The sequence below is a fragment of the Sarcophilus harrisii genome, chromosome 6 (genome assembly GCF_902635505.1).
Source record: "Sarcophilus harrisii chromosome 6, mSarHar1.11, whole genome shotgun sequence".
NCBI lineage: Eukaryota > Metazoa > Chordata > Mammalia > Dasyuromorphia > Dasyuridae > Sarcophilus > Sarcophilus harrisii.
Genome location: NC_045431.1, coordinates 209,449,917 through 209,459,391, shown reverse-complemented (window position 1 = coordinate 209,459,391; position 9,475 = coordinate 209,449,917). Strand labels below are relative to the sequence as shown.

The 9,475-nt window shown below is 34.8% G+C and overlaps 1 pseudogene; it reads right to left on the bottom strand.

The window, feature by feature from the left end:
- Positions 1-5,898: 5,898 nt before the first annotated feature.
- Positions 5,899-9,475, bottom strand: part of LOC111721442 — a 33,920-nt pseudogene continuing 30,343 nt past the window's right edge.

Genomic DNA, 9,475 nt, shown 5'->3' with positions numbered 1-9,475 from the left:
CAATAATAACTCTATTATATTTGCAATTTTTAACCTCATGTAAAATTTTGCTTTAAACTGATACATAACTGAAGATACCTATAGTCTGTTTGAATAATATGAAGATGTTTTTATTTTTCCCCATAAATGTATTAGCCAGTAGAACCACCAATATTTCTTTTTTAATTAATTTATTTTTTTTATTATAGATTTTTATTGAAAGAACATGTGCATGGGTAGTTTTTCAACATTGTCCCTCGCAATCATTTGTGTTCTAACTTTTCCCTTCCTTCCCTCTATTCCCTCACCTAGATGGCAGGAAGTCTCATACATGTTAAACATGTTAAAGTATATCTTAAATACAATATATGTGTACATATTAATACAGTTCTGTTGTTGCATAGGAAGAATTGGATTCAGAAGGTAAAAATGACCTAGGAAGAAAAACAAAAATGCAAACAGTCCATACTCATTTCCCAGTGTTCTTTCTCTGGGTGTAGCTGGTTCTGTTCATCATTGATTAATTGGAACTGAATTGGATCCTCTCATTGTTGAAGAGAGCCACATCCATCAGAATTGTTCATTGTATAATCTTGTTGTTGCTGTGTATAAAGATCTCCTGGTTCTGCTCATTTCACTCAGCATCAGTAAGTCTTTCCAATCCTCTCTGTATTCATCTTGCTGGTCATTTCTTACAGAACAATAATATTCCATAATATTAATATACCACAATTTACCCAACTATTCTCCAATTGATGGGCATCCGCTCAGCTTCCAGTTTCTAGCCACTACAAATAGGGCTGCCACAAACATTCGTGCACATATAGGTCCCTTTCCCTTCTTTAGTATCAATTTGGAATATAAGCCTAATAATAACACTGCTGGATCAAAGGGTGTGCACAGTTTGATAATTTTTTAAGAACCACCAATATCTTACTGCTTGGCTCAGCTCAACCCCAACAATCCTTCTCTCCTTCCTCAGTTCTTTTATTATCTGATTTATATACTGGAGTCTGATTTTTTACACTTTTCTTTAGTTCATATATATTGTGGAAAGATGATAATGGTGATTATAATAAGATCAGAAGAGAGAAAATCTGAAGAAGCAAGGGTCACTGAAATCTTCATTTAATACCAATTCCAGCAATTACTTCTTATATGAAACATATGACAAAAAGAGCTGCAACATTTCAAATGATTTTGAACAGGAGGTGGGTATATTTAGACTGGAATTCCAAAGAGCCCTTTTTCCATTTGACAGCATGAGTCCAATCAGCAAACTGCTTATGGCAAAATAGAGGGTTTTTTTTGAAATGCAAGCATTTGCTATCAAATTGTAATGATTGAATGCATTTTTCAATAATATTTGACAGAAAGTATAAATTCAGGACTTATAAAAATATTATATATAGTGGCCATTGTCACTCTATGAACCACAGGGGATGTTAATGTTCTTCTTATACCAATGAATCATCTGCTCAGTTATCAAGGTGATCATTTGCCTTTTACAGATCCATCCAGGTCCCTCCCCTAATAAAATAAGCTTTAGTGGCTCCCCATTTCTTAAAGGGTCATTCTTAAAGGGACATTCTCTTTTTTTTTGGCAAGGCAGTTAGAATTTAGCGATTTATAGCTAGTAAGTTAAGTGTCAAGAGAGGAGAATTCAAGTCCTCCTGTCTGTGGCCAATGTTCTATCCACTGTGCCACATTACTGCATCTTCTGCTTAACTTTTAAAGATGTTTATCATATTATTCTCCTTCCTATCTTTCCAGATTTCTTATTCCATCCTCACTACATGTCTTTTGTGATCCTTTGAAACTGGTCTCTTTTATGTTCTTACATACACGATTTCATCTCTGGATTCTTAGCATCTTCACTTGACCTAAGGTAGGAATTCTCCCCTCATCATCTCTACTTCCTTAGTTTACTTCATGTCCCAGTTAAAATTCTACTTTGGGCAACAAGACTTTTCCATCTCTCTTACTGCCTTCCTATCTCCTCTCTGGCTATCTCTAATTTATCCTATATGTAGCTTGCTGATACGTAGCTATTTGATATTGCTGCCTCCATTAGATTGTGGACTTTTCCTTAAAGAAAATTTTAAGAAGAAACTTACAGAAAGGAACCCAGAAAAAATTATTTAAAATTCCAGATTGCTTTAATCAAAAAAATGAAAGTAAAAGTCAAAATGTTGATAAGAAAATGGGTAAAAGCAATGCAAAGAACAGAATAAACAATTCAACATTAATCAAAAAAATTAAATGGAAGCTTGAAAACTGAAGAAATCAGAAGTGAGAAAAAATCTCTGAAGAGAAAAGGGGAAATTTTTGGTTACCTATATAGTCATAAGTATCAAATAAAATAAATTTCAAGTTTAACAAAAGAAGAAATTAGATTTTTCTTGAGGCACTTGCCAATTCTGTTATGTTCCAATTCCCAGTGTATCTTTAAACAGTAAATAATATACATTTAAACTATATATTTTTCCGAATATGGTATTTTGTAGATATAAATTTATATACCTTATACATATATATTGGATTTAACATATATTTTAACATGTATTGGAATACCTGCCATCTAGGGGGAAGGAGGGCAAAATTTGGAACAGGTTTTACAAGGGTCAGTGTTGAAAAATTATCCATGCATATGTTTTGTAAATAAAAAGCTATAATAAAAAATTTACGTACTTTATCCATCTTCATATTTAAGAATTCAAAAACATGCTCTTAATGTAGTCTACCAAAACCTAGCCCTTAATATCTTTGTGCTATAAATGAGGACACAAAAGTAATTATTACAGTCATTGCCTTCATCCATTGGTTCAGTGTTACCAAGTTCAAGGTCGATGTCTTCAGCCGCTGTGGGCATACTTTAGGAATTTTATATTTGTCAAGTCTATATCTGGAGAAAGAGACCTTGACGTGAAATAAATGTTTTATGGTAGTAGTGTATAGCTTTATGTTATCCATATTCAGCAAAAGGTTAATAAGACAATTTGTTAACAACTTCAAATTTGAAAGCCATATTTAGTTCTATTTTAGAGAAATGTTAACTGATTTAAGATTAGTCAGAACCTTATAATAATGGGCTTAACCTGTCTCCCTGAAAATACCACCTTTTAAATGAATGTTTCCTGATAGCATTGTATTCCTGGCATGATTTAAATAGAGAACAGTTTTCCGTGTGAATATCAAATATCCTAGTTGGCTCTACTTTCTGTTTCGATTTTGTGAACAAGCCATAAAGTAGAACTGGGTTTGGGTTCTGGGATAATCAACAAAGGCAGTACATATATTGTGATGTTTTCAGGAAGTTGGTTAAATATTATTGTGTCAAAATTAAATTTCTATTGAGCCCTCCCAGATACATTTTAACACACATTTTGTGCTGTATACCTTGTGTTTTTTTCCTTACATTTCTAGAATTTTTTATGATATGAAATCATGAATGTTTTCTGTGAAGATTTAAACATAGAATTGGCTTATATTTGGAGGAATTATGGGTTGTTTTTTTTTTTTATAAAATGTTTTGTTTTAAAATGCATCTAAGAAAAAGTTGTTAAATTCATTGCTTGTCACTGTGTCCCATCTGTAACAATTAGATCTTATCTTGTACAATCACTTTCCACTTTGTGGAGACTAAAGTCTCAGTCCCCTCTCATGTTCCAGTGGATAGAGTGCCAGTTATGTAGTTAGAAAGACGAGTTCAAATCCTGCCTCAAAGTGGCAGGGACCCACAGCAAGTTGCTTAATCCTGTTTTCCTCATTCTTCAGTTTAAATAAGCAGGAGAAGAAAATGGCAAATCATTCCAGTATCTTTGTTGAGAAAACCCTAAAGACAGTCTTGAAGAATTAGACACAAGAATAGTAACAAAATAGTTTGTCTGTTCTTATTGAGCAAATTTTCTGGAGTAGTTTGCCATTTCCTTCTCTATCTTATTTCATAGATGAGGAAACTGAGGCAGATAGGGTAAAGTGACTTGCTCAGGGTCACACAGCTAGTAAAATATCTGAAGCCAGATTTGAACTCAGGAAGATGAGTGATTCTGTTTCCCAGGCCTGCCATTCTATCCATTATACCACCTGACTGACTGTTTGGAAAACTGCAGCTGGATTGTTATCTGCAATCACTTGAATAATATTACTTCACAAATGTATGAAGTAAAATTTTAACGTGTGTTTCCTCACAATTTCCAAGATGATACATGGTACTCAAACATTTTAGATGACAAAGATTTGGAAAAGGCAAATTAAATTGTTTGGAAATAACATGAGTTATAGTCTATCTAATATATTGCCTATTACTGAAGTTGTTTTAAAGATGCTTTGGATAAACCTATGGAGAATTAGATTACATCCTAATAGTTTAAAATTAACAATAAAAATCAGTTCTCATTTTTTTCTTTTTTGAATAATAGCTTTTTATTTTTAAAATATATGTAAATATAGTTTTCAACATTCACTCTTACAAAATCTTATGCTCCAAATTTTCTCTCTCCCTTTCTCCTATCTCATCCTCTAGCACACAAATAATAACATTAATATTATTAATTATATTAATAATAATGTTAAGCATATGCAATTCTTCTATACATAGTTTCACAAAAAATTCAATTATCTAAACCATTTATGTAATAGCCTGTATAATCTTAAATATAAGATAGTTTCTTAATCAAAACCATTTATATCTAAATTTCATTGAAAAGATGAGAATGAGATTGTTGTTTTTGAGAAATAGGAGGAGGAAGATGATGAATATATACAGAATGCCTAGCAATATAGAAATATTCTTGGAAAACCTTTTTTTCCTACTATTGTTCATTTATATTTAATATCTAGGGACTATCACACAAGAAGATGAATAATGTTTTTGTAGTTAAAAGTTCGTTGTCTTTCATGGACTGACGTGACAACTATCTATGTTACAAATATAGTTCTCAAGCTATGCCGGAAATCTTAGCCAAGAAACTATATGTACCTGGACTACTATGACAGACCAAAACATAACCCACAGATGTAACATTCATCCATAAAATCTTAAGAACAATGTTTTTCATCTGGCATTGGTTAAAAAAGAGAGAGGTAGATTAGTGGAACAGATCCCAGTGGCTATACTAGACAACTATAAAAGGGCTCTTGATTCCTTTTTATTTGGAATGGTATAGATTGAGTCATAGAATAATCCAATATGTATGGGTTGTGATCTTTGTTATGGATTTCACATTACCATCCCACTACCCTATCCCACAACTTTACTCCTCTTTTAAATATTTCTATTATTGTTAAATGCATCATTATTCTGAGTCAACTGTATCCACAACTTCAGCATCATCCTGAAGCCTTCATTCTTCCTCAAAATGAATTTTCAATCAATTATGAAGTCTCATTACTTCCACCTCCATATTTTTACCTGTTCCCTTCTCTTTGTTCATATAACCACTGCTCTATTTTAAACTGGCTTCACTTGGGCTAGTGCAATAGCATTCTAATAAGTCTCTCTGTCTTTAGTCTCATTTTTATCCCTTATCCCCATCTTCTGCAGATTTTCTGCTATTTTCCCTAAGGCTCAGGTCAATCCCACACTCGATGAAGTCCATAGACTTCCTATTTATTTAGACATAAAATGTTATTTCAGCTTTATATCATTCTTTTAAAAATTACTATGCTTATACAAATTTTATGATGTACATAAAATTACTGATACTGTAGGAAATATGCATAATTTATAAATAAGTAAATATACACATATTTGATGTGTAGACTCAAAAATTACTATTTTGATGGGGTGTATGACTGAAAGTTTTAGAAACCACTGTAATAAAAGATAACTTTCTGAATTGGGAAAATAGGAGGAATGTATTTGGAGAATGAAGATAAATGTAAGGCTTCAAATATCATGTCAAATATCTAAGTAAGTCATGTTGGCACCCTAACAAAATCTGATGTCAGAAAAGCACTATGAACCATGAGGGTTAGGTATGTGTGGGAAAGCTTCCTAATTTCATTGGAAAGAAAGCAAAAGTAAATATTAAGCAGCTCTGTTGGTGTTTTGAAGTTCATTCCAACCATGGGCTGGGTAACTTGTAGGTTGGATAAATTGCCAAAGTCCAGAAGTTTCAACATTTCTTTGATAATAGGGTCCATTTTAGTCATCAGAAATCTCAGGGATATAGTTCTCCTTCCTTTCTTGTTAGTCTTCCTGTAGTTTGATGGAGATGCCTCTTATAGAGTCTCTTAGGAAGCTGCATCAGATGAGTTACAACATCCCATGATCTTATTGCTGGGGATGATGGGGATCTCCATATGCATTTTCATTGGTGTGGAAGTCATTAACCAAGTAAGTGTAATACTTTTTAAAGATGATCTGTGCTACTTTCTTCATGGACTTGGTCTAAATATGTTGGCTCAATGGATGGGGGAAGCCATCTTTTAAAGATGAATTCAGTTGGAAGAAGGAAGGAGTCTGGATGAGATCTCAGACTTTTGAATACAATGAACTGGGAGTGTAAAACCCCCAAGGAATCATGAAGTCTTCATGTGCTACTGCAGATAATCCATTGGTTTAATAAATAAGGTGTGTGTAGTCTTGAGCAGATCTCACCTGAGCAATGGTTTCATGTGGGGGAAGAAAGCCTCATTTGAAAAGATTACTTTTTATAATTATGAACTAAATTCGGTTGTTTTTAATCAAATGAATTATTTAAAATATTGTCTAAACTTTAGCGCTTGGATTTTCACTCTTTTTGTTATTTGCTTGCATTTTATTTTTTCTCATTTTTTCCTGTTTGAGCCGATTTTTCTTGAACAGCAAGATAATTGTAAAAATATGTATGCATATATTGGATTTAGCATAGATTTCTACCATGTTTCACATATATTGGATTACTTGCCATCTAAGTGAGGGGCTGGGGGAAGAGGAAGGTAAATTAGAACACAAGATTTTGGCAGTTGTCAATGCTGTAAAATTACCCATGCATATAACTTGTAAATAAAAAGCTATAAAATTAAATTAAATTAAATTTTTAAAAAAGAGCATAAGGTTTTTCAAGGGTTAATGTTAAAAAATTATCCATGTATATGTTTGGAATATAAAAAGCTTTAATAATAAATGAATGAATGAATGAATTTTAATGCCTGGAAAGTTTATCTTACCCGTCCTAACTTAGTTATGGCTCTGGATGAAGGACTTCAATTATAAGTGTCACAGGACCTAAGAGTAAGAAGTGATTATTCCAGGAAAGTGTCTAATCCTTGTTCAAGAACCAGTAAAATGTTGTCATAATTCAGACTATTACCTTGTCCACAGTAAAGACTGTTTGGATAAGAAAATATGAGCACCTTATGTTCCTTTCAAATCTAGTTTGTTAACAGAGAGAAATGAGGGTGACCAATGCTGTCATTTTTTCTGGCTTTCTTGTTTGTTTGTTGTACCCTAAGCCTCTCAATATTTTCAGATCGTGACTATGTGAATAGACTAGTTTGCCAGCTAATTCAGCGTGCTGGGACTTCATGATAAGGATAAATTTCTTCCTGGAAATGAGTTTGCCTTGTACATTCAAATTACATTTTATTCTTTCAAATTTTGTTTCTATAGAACAGAATCATCAATTAGCTGGATTCTGCCCAAGTTGTATTCTTTGAACACATTTTTAAAGATATATTTCAGAGCAATTTTATGTATGTATGACATTAAAGAAGCTATTTTCTAATATTATTCTTTTTTGCAGTTAATTATCAATATATTCAGCTTCATAATTTCTAAGAAATGAGAATGGTAAAATAATGCTCAAAGATTGCTGACTATTCTGTGTAAAGATCGTGTATTTTTAAATCAGCAGGAGTCAGGAATTCAGGTTAGGGGAAAACCGTCAGTCTTTATTCTCAGTGAAGAAGGATAGGAGGTGGAAGAGAATCGGCGATAGCAATGTGTGCAGCTGAGTCAAGAAGCTAGCTCAACCAGCAGCCACACAACCAGCAGCTTGGAGTCTCAAACCCAGGCCCAATCTCTCCCAGCTTCTCTTCCTGTCTCTCTCTCTGCCTCCACCCACCAAAATCGTCATTTCCTATACAACACATCAGGACTTGCATGGAGAGTGGGCAGGGACCATTCTTTATCCAATCATGTATATTAATAGAGTATAGCCCAATTACTATTTAGCCTCATGTGCTTGGGACCTCAGTGAATCAACTCAAACCTCAGCCCATTACATCTCCTGCTTTCTTTTATTTTAGAACACCAGTGGTCATGCCATCCCTGACTCCTCAGGGAGGTCAGAGCCCCCAAGGGGAGGTGATCACAGCCTCCCTAACTTCTCAGGGAAGGAGGTGAAAGCACCAAAAAGGAGGTGATCACAGCCTCCCTGACTTCTCAGGAAAGGCAGTGAAAGCACTAAAAAGGAGATGATCATGCCCTACCTGACATCTCAGGAAGGGAGATGAAAAGCACCAAAGGGAAGTGGGGGTTGCTAGCGGGTTTCTGGGCTGAAGGGTCTTATTATGCACAAACCCATCAGCATGGGAGGTATTACACAAGCACAACAATAACAGAGGCTATTAGGGATGACCCTCCCCTCAGTCAGTGCAGGCTCGATGTGGTGTAACAACGTGAATTTTACACGCAAGTAGGGAATAGCAAACAACATAAATCAACATGGTGTTGGAAAATATCACCAGAAGTCCTAGAAGGTGGGTATGTAAACAACAGTCACACATACACCTTCTTCAGCCAAGAGATAGTCAAAACCAATCTATTGTCCATTGCTTCACATGTTAGGAATCCAATGATCCCCTGAGTTTTTGAAGTCCTGCAAAGTCTTTTTATGTGTTAGGAATCCAATGATTCCAGCAGATTTTGAAGTGTTGTAACAGTCTTATCATTTCTCAGAGAATCCAATGATTCCTGAGAGTTTTCAGAATCCTATGTCTCAGAGAATCCAATGATTCCTGAGGTTTTGAAGTCCGACAATCTTTGATGTCCATGAGTCAAACGCCATAACTGCCACGCTCTTTCAATGGTGAGCACAATCAGCAACAGAACCACCGATATATTCTTGGGTCTTCTCCTTTGTTTCAAGAGTCTGCTCCATCTTCTCGCGATGGACAAGGCGAATATGGCTCGTTGGCACCCATCTGATTCTTCTCCACCTGTAGAGATACAAGCAAACCCTCTCCCCAAAGCAGTTAGCCTATCTGGTCCTTTCCATTCACCACTTTCTGGGTCTCTCCACATCACCTGGCGATTATCTAAAGATAGTGGAGCTGCTCCCACTGGACACTGACCTTCCGGTGGGTTATAAAACCTGTCTGCCGGAGCCAGTGCATCTTTGTCAAAAATCAAGAAGTTAATAGTATAAAAGCTAGATTTAGAAGTTCTCTAGGGTTGCCTGTGGCTCCCCCTTTCTTTTGTTTTTGGAGGAGTGTCTTAATATCTCTGTTTCTCCTCTCCACTATTGCCTGTCCTTGAGGATTAAAGGTATGCCGTGGTTGTAAAATT